The 18,920-nt window shown below is 36.8% G+C and overlaps 1 protein-coding gene across 1 annotated transcript in view; it reads left to right on the forward strand.

Annotated features, from left to right (window-relative positions):
- Positions 1–12,890: 12,890 nt before the first annotated feature.
- Positions 12,891–18,920, forward strand: part of LOC133572781 (uncharacterized) — a 213,342-nt gene continuing 207,312 nt past the window's right edge. The window contains exon 1 of the mRNA XM_061925798.1: positions 12,891–13,000. The gene's annotated coding sequence lies outside the window, so the exon portion shown is untranslated. The remainder of the gene's footprint in view (positions 13,001–18,920) is intronic.

Raw genomic sequence — 18,920 nt, forward strand, 5'->3', positions numbered from 1 at the left:
ATTGATACCAGTCCTCAGTGTTGTGAGGTTCTCAGGAAGAGAACATGAGACCCGTGTTCGGTTCCATATTGAGGATGGGATCGTAACCACCATGGAATTCAGCACAGTCGAGATTGATTTATTATTTGATAGTGTGACTGTGAAACTAACAGGGTCCATATTTCCAAAGCTTTATTGGCTTTAGGAGAAAACACCACTTGGACTTCAGTCTTTGTCTTTGTCTGAAGTTCAAAAACATGAATCACAGAGCAGTGAAACATTTCACCAAAAAAAGAAGAAAACAATTTGTCAGCGTGTCTGGGAATTCTAAAAATGCTTTTTCGATTCCGTCGCTGTGATTTGTGTTCGGCAGGAACGTCTATACTTTACGTCTGCTTTCGAGGAGTTTAAACAGGAGTTGTGGAATTTAAACAGCGCCTAAAAGAGTGCCTTGTTGTACTTATTTCCAGTGTTACGTCATTAATTGCACCTCACAAAACACCACAAATACAGCCTCGCAACGGCACGAATTATCTGAATGGCCTGATCAGTACGCACTTGGGGCGTGGGAGCGTTTCACAAGGGGGGCTCATATTAGTCATGGGAAAAGTGAGGTCAGCCTTAAACAAAGCCCTCCTAACGCACAGTGCATATACTGTGCAACATGACTGGTACAATCACAAACACTTCAGTCTTGCTTGGTAGTCTGACATGTGCTCATTTGTTGAGATAGTTTAATGGGACATTAAGTGTGTTGTGGATTTTGGCTTTCCCAACAGTGCCTATTCACGCTTCCATTTCAAGCCAAGTCTGCCAAAGGGAAATGTATTGATGAAGTCCTATGAAGCTTTCAACAGAATTAGCCAATGTACCTTGTGTTGCCGACCGTCCTCTTGAAACACGGAATCGTCCGGTATTTAGAAACAAAAATACGTGTTCCATTATTAGATGTCAACGGACGCACTTTGCCCCATATTTTAATTACCGGTCCTCCGTCGAAATAAGCTGCTTTGTCAAAATAAAAAGCTATTCCTATTCAATCAACGGTGATGAAAACACAAATGTAGGCTACCATTATTTGCAAAAATTGTGATCTTCCTCACGCCGTAATTGTCTACATCAGGGGTCCCCAAACTACGGCCCGTGGTAGTCTCGAGTAAAAAAAAATATTATTATTATTTTTTTAATTATTATTTTTTTAATCTATCCTTACTAGCCCATCCATCGATCCATTTTATACCGCTTGTTACTCTCGGGGTCTCCTAGCCGCTGAGGAAAATCATATTGTCTAAAAATGCATGTTCCCATTGATAACGTGACGTCATCACGTGCACGCTCTTTCAGTCAATTAGTGCACAAGGCAAAAGAATGGCGAAATCATTGGGGAAACGTAAAATAGACTCAGAGTGTAGAGTTTTTAAACGTCAGTGGACATATGACTTGTTTTTGTTCAGTGTAAGGAAAAGGCAGTTTGTCTAATCAGCAATGAGACAGATTATATATATATATATATATATATATATATATATATATATATATATATATATATATATATATATATATACATATATATATATATGTATATATATATAAATAAATAAATAATACATTTATGTATATATATATATATATATATATATATATATATATACACACATATATATATGTATATATATATATATATATATACACATATATATATATATATGTGTGTATATATATATATATATATATATATATATATATGTGTGTATATATATATATATATATATATATATATATATATATATATGTATATATATATATATATATATATATATATATATATATATGTATATATATATATATATATATATATATATATATATAGCCTGGCCCCTGGCCAAATTTTTTTTACCCAATGCGGCCCCCGGGTCAAAAAGTTTGGGGACCCCTGGTCTACATGCTTACTCGTCAGAAGACACAATAAAATACATATAATTTTTAATAATTATTTGTAGCGCAAGTGACAAAGGGTACACAAGGTAAGTCTACACAAAGTTAATTTTTTTGAGGCAAACTTTAGCCTTGATGCGTTCGCGTGCAATGGGTAGCTCTTTTTTTTATAGGTAGCGCATTTTGACAAAACGGCGGGTGTAAGGGGCTAACAAAGCCGATTATTTTGTATTCATGTTCCTGGCTTGGCATGCCCCGTAATCAAAGGAAAAAAAGTAATTTTGCCAATGTAGCGAACATGCACGGAGTAGGCTTTTTTATTGATTGATTGAAACTTTTATTAGTAGATTGCACAGTACAGTACATATTCCGTACAATTGACCACTAAATGGTAACACCCGAATAAGTTTTTTAACTTGTTTAAGTTGGGGTCCACGTTAGTGTAAATGTATATGAATAAAAGTTAAACTAGAACTGAGTGTGCGTGATTTTGATGTCATTCCAAGTTATTCTTAATTTTTCCAATGTTACATATATCCAGAACATTTTCAATTCAGCATATATATATACTTATGTATATCTATATACAGTATGTGTATATATATGTATTGGGGTGTTGGAAAAAATCGATTGGAATTCGAATCGCGATTCTCACGTTGTGCGATTCAGAATCGATTCTCATTTTTAAAAAATCTATTTTTTATTTTTTTTTTTATTTTAAAAAAATATGTTTTTTATTTTTATTTTTTTAAATTAATCAATCCAAGAAAACAATACACAGCAATACCATAACAATGCAATCCAATTCCAAAACCAAACCCGACCCAGCAACACTCAGAACTGCAATAAACAGAAAATTTGAGAGAAGACACAAACACGACACAGAACAAACCAAAAGTAGTGAACCAAAATAGCAGTGATTAAAAATCCCTCATTGACATTATCATTAGACATTTATAAAAAAAACAAAAAACAGAACAATAGTGTCACAGTGGCTTACACTTGCATCGCATCTCATAAGCTTGACAACACACCAATATTTTCACAAAGATAAACTAAGTCATATTTTTGGTTCATTTAATAGTTAAAACAAATTTACATTATTGCAATCAGTTGATAAAACATTGTCCTTTACAATTATAAAAGCTTTTTACAAAAATCTCCTACTCTGCTTGCATGTCAGCAGACTGGTGTAGATCCTGCTGAAATCCTATGTATTGAATGAATAGAGAATCGTTTTGAATCGGGAAAAAAAATCGTTTTTGAATCAAAAATCGTGTTGAATTGAAAAAAAAAAAAATCGATTTTGAATCGAATCGTGACCCCAAGAATCGATATTGAATCGAATCGTGGGACACACAAAGATTCACAGCCCTAATATGTATATATACTGTATATGTATATTAATATATATTGATATACAATACATAAAACAATTCGATTCGATTCATGGAGATAACGATTAGATTCAGAATCGATTCTCGATTCAAAACAATTCTTAATTCAAAATCATTACTTTTTTAATAACATTGGATGCCAGTTCTATGATTGACTACATTCCTCCATAGAATACATAAACAGCTCTGACCAGTTTCTATATTACTTAAAAGAAAACTGGTTTTGTTTAATAAAATTCTACCCAAACTTTTAATAAAGTCAAATACCAATAAAGCAACAAGAGAAGTATCCAACACTTCTCTCATAACCTACTCAGTGGCCTAGTGTTTAGAGTATATTTATAGAGACTATAAAAATGGGACCCATTGCCTCCCTGCTTGGCACTCAGCATCAAGAGTTGGAATTGGGGGTTAAATCACCAAAAATGATTCCCGGGCGCGGCCACTGCTGCTGCCCACTGCTCCCCTCACCTCCCGGGGGGGGGGGGGGGGGGGGGACTAGAGGATGGGTCAAATGCAGACGACAAATTTCACCACACCTAGTGTGAGTGTGACTATCATTGGTACTTTAACTTTAACTTTAACTCATTTCTAAAGTAAATCTGTACAGCAGATATGAATGATCATCAACAATATGATTTGCCTGAATAGCTGGACAGGACAGATTGAAAAATAAATAAATAAATAAATCGATCTTTGATTTTTTTAAATCGATTAACAATCGTTACAAAGAAGAATCGCAATCAATCTGAAAATCGATTTGTTTGCCACCCTATATATATATTCTGCACCAAAAAATATAATTGAACAATTCGTTTCCTATATATTTGTATTAATCCAAAACCTGCACATCTAAATTAATTCTGCCTGAAGTCTATTATTATATAAAAATATGTGTGCAGATTTTCATTCATCAGGTCATATATTCCACAAAAGTTGAATGGAAGCAACTCTGATTTCATTCAGAATCAGAATCAGAATCAGAACAGTTTTTATTGCCATTGTTTGAGAACGGGTTCACAAACTAGGAATTTTTCTTGGTGCAATCGTGCAACATAAAACACATATAACACAGATTTGGTAATAAAAAGAGCTGTAACTGAGCTATCAGATCTTGTTATTGTTCAAGTGCCTGATGGCCGAGGGGAAAAAACTGTTCAGGTGGCGGGATGTGTGGGTCTGGATGGACCGTAGTCAACCTTTTTTCGATACTACGAAACTATTTTCAGACAAATATAAGAAATAAATTAGGTTGACGAGCCCTGCAGGGTGTCCCCTTTTTATCCAGGGAGTTGGTAACCCCTAAATGTACCTCGAGCATGTAATATTTCTTTACAAAGTCATCAAAACAGAGTATTAAAGATGGAAGCCTTTTATGGATACAAGAGAGTTGCTTTTGGAAGTAGCTGGTAATGGAAGTGGAATATACCGAGAGCTCAGAGGCGTCTTGGGATTGTTTGCAAACCGAATTAATACACAAAAAAGGGTCAGAGTAAAACTCACAGAGTCCTTCGCCTTAGAGTTGTGTTCTGTTCTGTTTCTGTGATTAAGTTTATTTTAGTGCAGGTATCCCATTTCTCTGCACAAAGTATGTCATCCAGAACACTTTACTAATAGATAACGAACATTTTCCGCTTGTTCGTGGTATTTCCTCAGAAAATGTGCTGTACAGGCTGGTAATTTGCTTCCCTTTCGACTCTAAAGTCACTCAATAAATTCTCAGATTTCAATTTTGGACACAATCGCTTTCTATAAAGCGAGGCTTAAAGAAGAGCAGCTGCGAAAACAGCAGACATGAAGGCAGCAGAACACCATGAATGCCGTTCATCAGTTAAGAACCTTTGTGGATAAGCCTCTCATAGTGGATCAGATCTAATATCTCAAGCCACATTATTAGAAACGTGCAGACATCTGTAATTTCTGTCGACAAGATATCCAACGAGACTTCAGAAAATAGAATATTCAATTAATAATAAACTACGATGTGTTTTAATTCCCACTCGGACTATATGAGTAAACTGTAAAGTTCTCATATTGTACAACCGGCTGAGAGCCAAGAGCGTTCTGCCGCCTGTGGATTGGGAATGCTAATGCTAAGAACAACACTAACAACAAAGCAGCTGGCTTCTCTTAGCTGTGTGCGCCTTGTTCTGTGCCAAATATTCAAAGAAGTGTGGTTGTGTTTCACTTCCACACATACGGACTTAGCATTTTGAGTGAGTGAGCAGTATTGGGGAAATGACTGTTAAAAATAAGTTACTATGTAGCATACTTGCCAACCCTCCCGGATTTTCCGGGAGACTCCCGAAATTCAGCGCCTCTCCCGAAAACCACCCGGGACAAATTTTCTCCCGAAAATCTCCCGAAATTCAGGCGGATTCAGGTCCTCATGGACCTGAGTCCAGCTAACCCACAACATAAACAGCATACCTGTCCAATAACGTTATAACTGTAGAATGATGGAGGGCGAGTTCTTGGTTTCTCATGTGGGTTTATTGTTAAGCAGTTTCATTAACGTCCTCCCAGCGCGGCAACAATACACAACAACAGCAGTCACGTTTTTGTATACCGTAAAGCAGTTTGTCTGCCGTAAACAGCAATGTTGTGACACTCTTAAACAGGACAATACTGCCATCTAGTGCATTTGATGATAGCACTTTTGTGCGTGCCACACAGCAATGCATCATCAGAAAGGGTGTTCAGCATGGTTAGAAAAATAGTGACAGAGAATAGAACAAGGATGGACAATTCAACCCTTAACTCAACTTAACTCAACAATGAGTAGATGAGTGTTATGTGTGTGTATATGTGTAAATAAATGAACACTGAAATTCAAGTATTTATTATATATATATATATATATATATACACATATATATATATATATATATATATATATATATATATATATATATATATATATATATATAATAAAATAAATATATATATAATAAAATGCATATATATATACGTATATATATATATATATATATATATATATATATATATATATATATATATATATATATATATATATATATATGAAATACTTGACTTGGTGAATTCTAGCTGTAAATATACTCCTCCCCTTTTAGCCACGCCCCAACCACGCCCCCAACCACGCCCCCGTCCCACCCCGACCACGCCCACGCCCACCCCCCTCCCCCCACCTCCCACAATCGGAGGTCTCAAGGTTGGCAAGTATGCTATGTAGTCTGTAGTTACTCCCTAATTGAATCAACGGAAAAATGTAATTACTCCTTAATGAATGCTAATAGTTACCAAGTAAAGTGTTTGTTGCACGACTTCTTGCGTGTGCCGGTGACAAATGTTTAATCAGATTACTACAGAATGTATCTCTATTGCCCGGATCATGTTTTATTTTAGTTTGACTCCCTTAGTTCTGTTACAGCACCTCTGGGTTTGTAACAACTCAGGTGGGAGGGAGTTCCATAACTGCGGAAAAACAACGATCACCCCATTTTTTAGGTCTAGTCCTTGGTACTTCCAAAGATGTGTGTAAAGATGAGCGCAGATTCCTTGGTGGGTGGCAAACAGCTAAATATCAGCCAAGTATACTGGGGCAAGACCATTGATGGCCTTAAAAACAAAAAGAAGGGAGGCTCATAACCCGAGTTTTTGCTCGCAACCCCAAAGCGCAACAATTGGCCGTGAGATAGGGCAATCGTATCCCGAGGTTCCACTGTACTTTGCACAGGCACGGTGAGGTTAAAATCTTAGATTACGAATTCCAGTGATTGTACAAGAGCATCAAATCTCTTACACGCCAAAAAATTAATCGAATCATTGTACAACCGCTCATTCCTTGTTTCCCTTGTGCACTGCAAGACCTAAAACGCCCAAACCAGCTTTGAAATCAGCCCAGATCAAAGTGGGCTGGCCAACTTTGAGTGCCTCTCAAAATGATCTTATTCAACGGTTCAGTCACAGGAAAGATCAATGGCACTGAGAATAGGAAAATGGCTTAAATCTATTGATTTGTCTTGCAGGGTGAAATATTGTAGGAAGGGGAAATTCTGATCTTGGCTTAATCTTGCAGTCACCGTCTACCCTCCCTTATTATGTTTGGCATTAAAGCAAACATGCATGGGATGTAAAGCTCTCCAAGAAACACTGCTGTCTTGTGAGAAAATACTTTGTGTCGTGTCTCCACTCCCTATTTCGTCTGGGCACCACTGCACACAGTGGCACTAAGACATTTATTATATATTTTAGAATAGATTAATATCCTGGAAACATGAAATGTTTTTACTCTGATAATGCAATATAGATATGAAAACACCAATAATTACAAGAGCATACCCAATCTGACATGTTGTACAGAGATGCGTTGATTGATAGACCGTGCACGCCAGAAAATGCGGGGTTATTTTCATAACCCAATTTATGAAATGCGAGTGTTGGGTTAAAGTTTTGAGTTATTTTCATGAAGAGCAATCCATTTTTTGGGTTATAAGTGTCACGACTTGGACTATGGCGTGGTTTGTTCTCCCGAGGTGCAAAAGATTTGGACCAGATATGACTTGCAGGTGAATACATATTTAATTTTACTATAACAAAAGGAACAAACTAAAGGTGCGCACAAGGCGGAAGTACAAACTTGACAAATGAAACAAATACTTGCACATGGGCAAAAAAACTAAGGACATGAACAAAAGTCGCTAACTGTGGCATGAATCGAAAAAACTTACTTGGACATGGCATGAAGTGCGCAGAGGTAAACAGAGTGTGACAGGGGTATGATGTCGCCCGAGAGACAAACTGAAAACAATGAACTTAAATACTACAGACATGATTAGCGAAAACAGGTGCGTGACTCAAAATGTGAAACAGGTGCATGACGTGACAGGTGAAAACTAATGGTTGCTATGGTGACAAAACAAGAGTGGACAATGAGTCCAAACGTGGAACAGGTGAAACTAATAGGTAACCATGGAAACAAGACAAGGGAGTGAAAAGCAGGAACTAAAAGAGTCCAAAACCAGACAGCACATGGCCAAACAAAAACATGATCAACACAGACATGACAATAAGGGTATTATTTTTACTCAATCTTGCATATAATCATGTTTCATCAAACATATATTAACGTTGTTACCCTAGGGTAAACTGGGTAACACATGGCACACTGACAAAGCCTAACCTATTGTTACTATAACAATCTACAAGGTTAATATGGCAGGCTTCTCTTTCTTCCCCTCCATTTATCTGCTTTTTTTTTGTATTTCAAGTTATCATTACGTATGTGTATCGTTGCATTTGAACAGTTGTATTGTTGATAATAGAGGTAAATTATTGTTATTATTCATTATCAATAGTGCTATTTCTATTGATATTTGTATTTGTCACACCGCGGTGAGGGATCAATCAATCAATCAATCAATCTTTATTTATATAGCCCTAAATCACAAGTGTCTCAAAGGGCTGCACAAGCCACAACGACATCCTCGGTACAAAGCCCACATAAGGGCAAGGAAAAACTCACCCCAGTGGGACGTCGATGTGAATGACTATGAGAAACCTTGGAGAGGACCGCATATGTGGGTAACCCCTCCCCTCTAGGGGAGACCGAAAGCAATGGATGTCGAGTGGGTCTGACATAATATTGTGAGAGTCCAGTCCATAGTGGATCCAACATAATAGTAAGAGTCCAGTCCATAGTGGGGCCAGCAGGACACCATCCCGAGCGGAGACGGGTCAGCAGCAGGGATGTCTTGTCTTGGTTTTTTCTGTCTTGTGATTTGCATGTTTTAGGTTGAAAAGTAACTCTCCTCTCGTTTCAGGTCACTTGCTCTTCCTTTTGTGTCATCAGTCTGACGTCATCCCTGTTCCCTGATTGTTTCCACCTGTTCCCTATTACCCTCATGTGTCTTATAAGCCCACTCCTCCCTTTGTTCTGTGCCAGATTGTCTCGTTTATTCGTGCGCTCTAGCATCCATGTTCATGTCCATGCCTTGCCTTACCTTGCCTCGTCTCGTGCTTATGTTCCTTGATCCTGAATCCCTTCGTTGCTATTTTGAGTTTTCCTTTCTTCCTCCTCAGCAGAGTGATTTTTTGTTACTTAGTTTATTCAGCCGAAGTGGTGAGTTATCAGTTATTTGTCATTCTTTCGTCAAATTTTTGAGTGACAATTTTTGTTAAACTTTATTAGATTAGATAGTGTAGAATTTTTCATAGCTGTTGTTTCTTCCTCCGTTTGGAGCGTTTTTTGTTAATACATTTTATAGCATATACGGCGCCAATTATAGTTCGTCTTTGCTTTTGTGTTTTCCTCCGTTCGGAGTGATTTTCGGTTGTTCCTATTTTTTGGAACCTTCATCGTCGATTAGTTTTTTGTTTAATATAGATATTGTAATTCCTTAACTTTGGAGGTGAAAGGAAGCTGTCAAAATAAAAGACTGTCAAAGTTCCCTACTCTGCATCTGAGTCTTATCCTTTTTACCAAGCCTGACAGTATTGCTCCATATGTAATGTAATAATGTTCATTGTCATTTCTGTATTATTATTTATTTCACTAACTGCTTTTTTGCTATCACTTTAACTATCACATTTGTACATAACTTATTTGCTGATGTTGTTCTATTGTTGTCGTTGTTGTTGTTATTGTTGTGTTTGCTGTTGTTGTTTTTGTCTCTCTGTCTTATCACCCTCTTGTCCCCCACAATTTCCATTTTTTTTCTCTTTTTATCCACTCCTGCTCCCGTCCGGCTGCACCAAATAATAATATAAATCCATTTAATAAAGTCAAATACAAATAAGGCAACAAGAGAAGTATCCCACACTTCTCTTTTGTAAAGTAAATTTGTACAGCTGGTATGGGCATCTACATCAACTATATGATTTGCCTGAGAAGCTGGACAGGACAAAAAAATAAAATAAAATAAAAAAAATAAAAAAATAAAATAAAATAAAATTTAAAAGATATATATATATATATTTTACTAAATTGCTGGGTTTTCAAAACTATGAACCATTTTTGGGTTGCTTTTTCAATGAGTAACGCATTTTTGGGTAAAAGGCTTTTTTTTATTAAAAAAGGTACTTTTTTCTTGAAGGAATTTTTTATTAAGGAGTAATCTCATTAACATTATTTACAATCACACATCTTATGTAAATGAAGGTATTTGAGCATGCTGTATAGAACTACTAATGTTAAAGTTAAAGTTAAAGTACCAATGATTGTCACACACACACTAGGTGTGGCGAAGGTATTCTCTGCATTCGACCCATCACCCTTGATCACCCCCTGGGAGATGAGGGGAGCAGTGAGCAGCAGCGGTGGCCACGCCCGGGAATAATTTTTGGTGATTTAACCCCCAATTCCAACCCTTGATGCTGAGTGCCAAGCAGGGAAGTAATGGGTCCCATTTTTATAGTCTTTGGTATGTCATGATCCGTCATGTTTGTTTAGTTTTTGACTCCCTCAGTTCCTGTTTTGAGCACCCCTGGGTTTGTGTTTTAGTTGCCATGACTGCGGACTGTTTTCGCCTGCCTCTGATTAGTGTTTGGGACGCTCCCCTGCTCCTGGGCACTAATTAGAGAGCTACTTATTCCCTGCTCATGTCACTCATATATTGCTTTTGAGTATATTTTAATGTTTTGATCAGTAGTTGGGAAGGAGTAGGACAAACCAGCAGTAAAATTGATCATTTTTAATAAATTATTGGGTCAAGGAGCGCCAAATAGCGCAACCCAATATTTGGGTTCGGAATAACCCAACCATGTAGTGGGCATAACTCAGCTTTTGTGTTAAATAAATTAGACCCAATAGTTGGGTTATGAATCAACCAACATTGAGTTAGCATAACTCAACTTTTGGGTAAAATAATTTAACCCAATAGTTTGGTTGGGAATAACCCAACATTAAGTTATAATTCAACTTTTTGGTTAAATAATTCAACGCAAAAGTTGGGTTGAACAAATTAACCCAAAATGTTGATTTAAAATAATTCAAATAATTATTTGAATTATTTAAAATAATTATTTAAAATAATTATTTTAAATAATTTAAAATAATTTAAAAATAATAATTTAAAATAATTATTTTAAATTATTAAAATCATTTAAAATTATTTTATTACCAGCAGTTTAACCCAGCAGTTGGGTTAAACTGCTGGTACTTTTACCAGCAGTTTAACCCAACTGCTGGGTTAAACTGCTGGTAATAAAATAATTTTAAATGATTTTAATAATTTAAAATAATTATTTTAAATTATTTAAAATAATTATTTAAAATAACTATTTAAAATAATTATTTAAAATAATTATTTAAATTAATTCAAATAATTATTTGAATTATTTTAAATCAATATTTTGGGTTAAACTGCTGGTACTTTTACCAGCAGTTGGGTTAAAGTACCAGCAGTTTAACCCAACTGCTGGTACTTTTCTGAACCAGCAGTTGGGTTAAACATTTTTTTTTTTCAACCCAACATTTTTTTGTGTGTGATTCTTCATTGCTCAGTGTAATGCATGGGGCTCATCCGGCTTTAGAATCATAGGATCATGGCTCGATTGATAGTGTAATGGTTCAAATAGCTGACTTTTACAAGATCAAGTGAGTAGCTGAGTGATTGATCTGCGACCAGTTAATGAAAGAATGAAAGACACCATCTTTTAAGGTTTATATGTGATGAATATCCATGAATTGTCTCTTCATATTCACAAGGTCCTTGTTGCGTTGTCTCAAAACAGATCAACCAGCTACGATTGTCCGTGTTCACGTTGCCTTTTTGATACATAGCAATCCTGGGACGCTATGCTATGAGCAGCATGGAGGATGACATCAGATTAAGATGAGTACATCCTTAGAAAGTGTTGATAGTGAGATCATGTAATGACATCATTGCCACATCGCTGCATTTTAGAAAACAAGCATAGGTCAGATGACGATCGTGTACATGTTTTCATAGTTACTGGTGAATTTTCGGGAGCAAAACTGTGAGATAAAACCACAAACAACTGTTATTAGATTGCTTCATGCATCAAAATATGGAAACATAGAATCAAACATGGCTTTTTTGGTTGTTTCCGAGCTGAAACGCATTAAATGAACACATATCAAAATGGATTGAATACCACAAACATCTATCAAACTCCTAAGTCAGTAATCGTGTAAAACATCACATAAAAACACAACTTAACTCACGGTGCGAACAAAACACGTGAAGTAAGGTACTGATACAAAGATTCATAGCACAACTACTAATACTATGGGGCATGTGAACAACATTTGGTATTGACCTTGACATGTTTCAACTGTCGTCTGTCAGTCTTCTTCAGAAAAGTCACCAGACCACTGTGAGTATCGGCCAATTAACTCTCTGTCTTTGGGCCGCTTCCTTATTTCGATCGTCTCCATAATTCATTGTATTTGTTGGTTTCTGTCACAATGATTTTGGTGTTGATGTGGTTATTTATTTTGCAATGATCTGAAATGGCTGATTTTAAGATTTCCTTTTGTTTCGATGTTTGTTTCACTCTTTCAGTTGTCTGTTTTTCTTTACGGTTTTCTTTCTTTCTTGTGTTGCATGTCCTGCCTGTTTTTCCGATGTGCAATATGTTTCTCTGCATGGATTAAGGAGGTGATCGGAATAAGAAATCGGCCCAAGGAGACCAACAATTGAGACGAGAGAGCAGACTGCAGACCACAGTTGAACCATGTCAAGGTAAAATATTCCTTCTATCTAGACCTGGGTGATATGGCCTGAAAATAAAATCTCAGATTTTTTCAAATTAATTCAAAAATTTCCCCCCCATTTTTTCCCCCTACTTTTGAAAGAAAGAATGAATACAAAACGGCAGATATAATTCATAACAAGTTTCATTTTTATTTATTTGATGAAAAACTGATAGTTTAAAATGCTTGTGTATGAAAATTCTGTGTAAAAAAAATTTGTGCAAAAAAAATTCTGTGTTTTAAAATTCCATGTAAAAGAATTTAGTGTATAAAAATACAGTGCATAAATATTCAATGTATACACAAATCAGGGCAGAAAATTGGTGTTTTGAATTTCAGTGTAAAAAATAATTGTAAAAATTGTTTTAAAATTCAATGTGAAGAAAGCTAGTATATAAAAAAATGTAAGTGTATAAAAATTAAGTGTAAAAACAAAACAGTGTAAAAAAATTCAGTGTTTTAACATTTGATGTAAAAAAAAAAAATCAGTGTATAAAAATTCAGTGTAAAAAAATCTGTTAAAAAAATTATGTGTTTTAAAATTCCATATAAAAGAATTTAGTGTTTAAAAAAAATAATTGTATTGTATTCAATGTATACACAAATCAGGGCAGAAAATCTGCGTTTTAAAATTCTATGTAAAAAATCAGTGTATGAAAAGTCAGTGTAAAAAAATAAACCTCTTACTCTTATCAAAATTAAATTTTTATAAAATTGGTTATTTTTTATGCCAAATGTAAATTAGACTTTGTATGAATTAATTAAAAAACCCAAAACTAAACAGATGAAATGTTATATAATTCTGGCATACTGTATTTACTGTAATTCTTTTGGTCATATATTGACCAATATGCATTGTTCTAATCAATTAAAGTTATTCAATATACAGGTAGAGCATCCTATGGGAGGCAAAGCATCTGTCTTGAAAAAAATACTTTTGTTGCATAGAGCGATCATTGTAGTTTTAATGGGTGGATAAATGCAGACTTTTTCACTGTTTGGGCACCACATCTTTTGTGATCGTTTTCCACTGTGCTCCTTGTTCATCATACATGATACCTCGTGTAAAAGATTCCACCACCGTAAGCTGCTTTTTAGCGTGAGTTTGTGTGTTTCTTGTTATGTTCTTGTTGTCCTCATAAAAAGTTGCATTCCCCCCACCAGGCTGGCTGCTTTGGTTTCAGATGCTGAAAGGAATTTGTTGTAGGGTTGTACGGTATACCGGTATTAGTATAGTACCGCGATACTAATTAAAGTTAAAGTTAAAGTACCAATGATTGTCACACATAATGACTCATATCCGGTACTATACCGCCTCTAAAGAGTACCGGTCCAACCTTAACATCAACTGTAATGATACCAAGTACAGGAGCGTATCTAGTCGATACTACTATGATTACATCGATATTTTTAAAGCATCACAAAATCTTCTTTCGTTTTTTTTAAATTTATATTATGTTTATAAACTCAGGAAATACATCCCTGGACACATGAGGACTTAAATTAGGACCAATGTATGATCCTGTAACTACTTGGTATTGCATTGATACCCAAATTTGTGGTATCATCCAAAACTAATGTAAAGCATCCAAGCAACAGAAGAATAAGTACGTTTGTAATTATTACATTTTAACAGAAGTGTAGATAGAACATGTTAAAACAGAAAATAACCAGATATTAACAGTAAATGAACAAGTAGATTAATATTTAATTTTCTACCATGTCCTTAATAATTTTGACAAAATAATAGAATGGAAAATGACACAATATGTTACTGCATACGTCAACAGCTAAATTAGGAGCCTTTGTTTGTTTACTTACTACTAAAAGACACATTGTCTTGTATGTTCACTATTTCATTTAAGGACAAACTTGCAATTAGAAACATATGTTTAATGTACCCTAAGATTTTTTGTTAAAATAAAGCCAATAATGCAAGTTTTTTATGTCCCCTTTATTTAGAAAAGTACCGAAAAGCACCGGTACCAAAATATTGGTATCGGGACAACACTAGTTTGTTGTGCTGCTGTGTTTTTTAGACAAACTTTGCACCGTGCAGTCATTTGCTCCACGCCTGTTGCCGCAAAACAAAACCAACAACACTTTTCTTTTCTTTGGAACAAACCTATTACTCTTCTTCGCGTCTGCATGTTTTGCTAAGTGTGTGAATTTCCACTAAGGAAATAAGGGTGAGAGAGGAAGCTACGGAAGCTCCTGGGGCAAAAACATAGATTTTTAAAATCAATCAATCAATGTTTATTTATATAGCCCTAAATCACAAGTGTCTCAAAGGGCTGCACAAGCCACAACGACATCCTCGGTACAGAGCCCACATAAAATCTATCAATAAAATTGATTTGTTGCCGAGGCCTACTTCTATCATATCGAAGTCCAGTCTGACAAGAAGAAACTGAGAAGTATATTCAATAAGAAGACATCATGAACCCATTTGAGCTAATAACATGTCATTTTAGCAACTGTGTATAAAAGGTGGGAAGTCGGAATCACGCCAAGCAGTGCTACAAGTATGTAGCAAAGAATCCGTTACAGCCCTAGTTTAAAACACAACGTACATTCTCCAAGGTTGTCTGCACTTCAACAAAGTAATGACGATCATCTTCGTTCTTGACAGTGTTAAGAGCTCCCAATACAAAAAAAACAAAAAACTGCGTGTAGTGGCGCAGCCAAAAATGACGCAATAGAGCATGTTTTCATTGGGTGTTTAGATTTGTTGACAGAAGATAGAGAACACTGAGATTTACATCACATTAAAAAGTCCAACTGGCCAGCAAGTACGCAATTACATGCAAATGAAGGTCAGTGAGAGTATACTGTACATGATATTAGGGGATCTACACTGTATCGTACTATACTAGGGTATACAGTGACACCTCGGGATAAGAGTGCCCCCGTTTACCAGTTCTTCGGGATACCAGGTCAGCAGGCACTAGAGAACATGTTGAGTTGGGTCCTGATGTTCAGCAACTCAGACCTAACGTTAAAACAACATGCTTTTTGATGACGTTTAATCAATGTCGGGTTCTGACGTTGATTTGACCATTGAATTTTGGTCATTTCCCAGCCAATATTCTACAACACAAATACAACGTTGAAACAACAATGTCATGATCTGTGGTCTGGATCATGTTTTTGTTATTTTATGTTAGTTTTAAGACTCCTTAGTTCCTGTTTTTGTGCACCCTTGTTTTTTTTAGTTTCCATGACGACTTATGATTTTCACCTGCCTCTTGCGTTCGGGACACACCTGTCTCTAATCAAGAGACCAGTATTTAAGCCTGTCTCTGCCTGTCAGTCGGCCTGGCGTCATTGCTTGTGTCATGCCATCAATCAATCAATCAATCAATGTTTATTTATATAGCCCTAAATCACAAGTGTCTCAAAGGGCTGCACAAGCCACAACGACATCCTCGGTACAAAGCCCACATAAGGGCAAGGAAAAACTCACCCCAGTGGGACGTCGATGTGAATGACTATGAGAAACCTTGGAAAGGACCGCATATGTGGGTAACCCCCCCCCCTCTAGGGGAGACCGACAGCAATGGATGTCGAGTGGGTCTGACATAATATTGTGAGAGTCCAGTCCATAGTGGATCCAACATAATAGTAAGAGTCCAGTCCATAGTGGGGCCAGCAGGACACCATCCCGAGCGGAGACGGGTCAGCAGCGCAGAGATGTTCCCAGCCGATGCACAGGCGAGCGGTCCACCCCGGGTCCCGACTCTGGACAGCCAGCACTTCATCCATGGCCACCGGACCTGTGCCCCCCCTCCACAAGGAATAGGGGAGCAGAGGAGAAAAGAAAAGAAACGGCAGATCAACTGGTCTAACAGGGGGGCTATTTAAAGGCTAGAGTATACAAATGAGTTTTAAGATGGGACTTAAATGCTTCTACTGAGGTAGCATCTCTAATTGTTACCGGGAGGGCATTCCATAGTACTGGAGCCCGAATAGAAAACGCTCTATAGCCCGCAGACTTTTTTTGGGCTCTGGGAATCACTAATAAGCCGGAGTTCTTTGAACGCAGATTTCTTGCCGGGACATATGGTACAATGCAATCGACAAGATAGGATGGAGCTAGACCGTGTAGTATTTTATACGTAAGTAGTAAAACCTTAAAGTCACATCTTAAGTGCACAGGAAGCCAGTGCAGGTGAGCCAGTATAGGCGTAATATGATCAAACTTTCTTGTTCTTGTCAAAAGTCTAGCAGCCGCATTTTGTACCAATTGTAGTCTTTTAATGCTAGACATAGGGAGACCCGAAAATAATACGTTACAGTAGTCGAGACGAGACGTAACGAACGCATGAATAATGATCTCAGCGTCGCTAGTGGATAAAATAGAACACATTTTAGCGATATTACGGAGATGAAAGAAGGCCGTTTTAGTAACACTCTTAATGTGTGATTCAAAGGAGAGAGTTGGGTCGAAGATAATACCCAGATTCTTTACTGAGTCGCTTTGTGTAATGGTTTGGTTGTCAAATGTTAAGGTGGTATTATTAAATAAATGTCGGTGTTTAGCAGGACCGATAATCAGCATTTCTGTTTTCTTGGCGTTGAGTTGCAAGAAGTTAGCGGACATCCATTGTTTAATTTCATTAAGACACGCCTCCAGCTGACTACAATCCGGCGAGTTGGTCAGCTTTAGGGGCATGTAGAGTTGGGTGTCATCAGCATAACAATGAAAGCTAACACCGTATTTGCGTATGATGTCGCCTAGCGGCAGCATGTAAATACTAAAGAGTGCAGGGCCAAGAACCGAACCCTGAGGAACTCCGCACGTTACCTTAACATAGTCCGAGGTCACATTATTATGGGAGACGCACTGCATCCTGTCAGTAAGATAAGAGTTAAACCACGACAAAGCTAAGTCTGACATACCAATACGTGTTTTGATACGCTCTAATAAAATATTATGATCGACGGTATCGAAAGCAGCGCTAAGATCAAGAAGCAGCAACATAGATGACGCATCAGAATCCATCGTTAGCAGTAGATCATTAGTCATTTTTGCGAGGGCTGTCTCCGTAGAGTGATTTGCCCTGAAACCGGATTGAAAAGGTTCACAGAGATTGTTAGACACTAAGTGTTCATTTAGCTGCTGTGCGACAATTTTTTCGAGGATTTTCGAAATAAAGGGAAGGTGGGACACCGGTCGGTAGTTAATGCGATTGTTTGTTCCATGCCTTGCCAAGTAAGGTTTGTTTGTTCATGCCACAGTTAGCGAGTTTTTGCCCTGTCCATAGTTTATGCTAAGTGTTAGCTTTTGTTCCCTGCGCTAAGTTGTGCCTTCGCCTTGTGTGCCTTTTTGTTTGTACCTATTTGAGAGGCAAGATTAGATCATGTTCCTACCTTCACACCTTGTCCGGAAAAGTCAGTTTGCATCCCGGGAGAACAAACTTCGCAGCAAGCTGCAACCCCCCCGTTATGACAAACGTGCTTTTTGACAACGTTTTTTCAATGTCAGGTTGTGACGTTGATTTGACCATTGAAGTTTGGTCATTTCCCAACAAACAACCTGAATACAACGTTAGACATCAACGTTGTCTCAATTTACAAATACCGGTACAACTATTTTGCAACGTTGTATCAAAGTCAGTTCTAAAGACTTGAATGTATAATTACGTTGTATCAATTAGAGATGTCCGATAATGGCTTTTTTGCCGATATCCGATATTCCGATATTGTCCAACTCTTAATTACCGATTCCGATATCAACCGATACCGATATATACAGTCGTGGAATTAACACATTATTATGCCTAATTTTGTTGTGATGCCCCGCTGGATGCATTAAACAATGTAACAAGGTTTTCCAAACTAAATCAACTCAAGTTATGGAAAAAAATGCCAACATGGCACTGCCATATTTATTATTGAAGTCACAA

The sequence above is a fragment of the Nerophis lumbriciformis genome, linkage group LG30 (assembly GCF_033978685.3).
Source record: "Nerophis lumbriciformis linkage group LG30, RoL_Nlum_v2.1, whole genome shotgun sequence".
Classification (NCBI taxonomy): Eukaryota; Metazoa; Chordata; class Actinopteri; order Syngnathiformes; family Syngnathidae; genus Nerophis; species Nerophis lumbriciformis.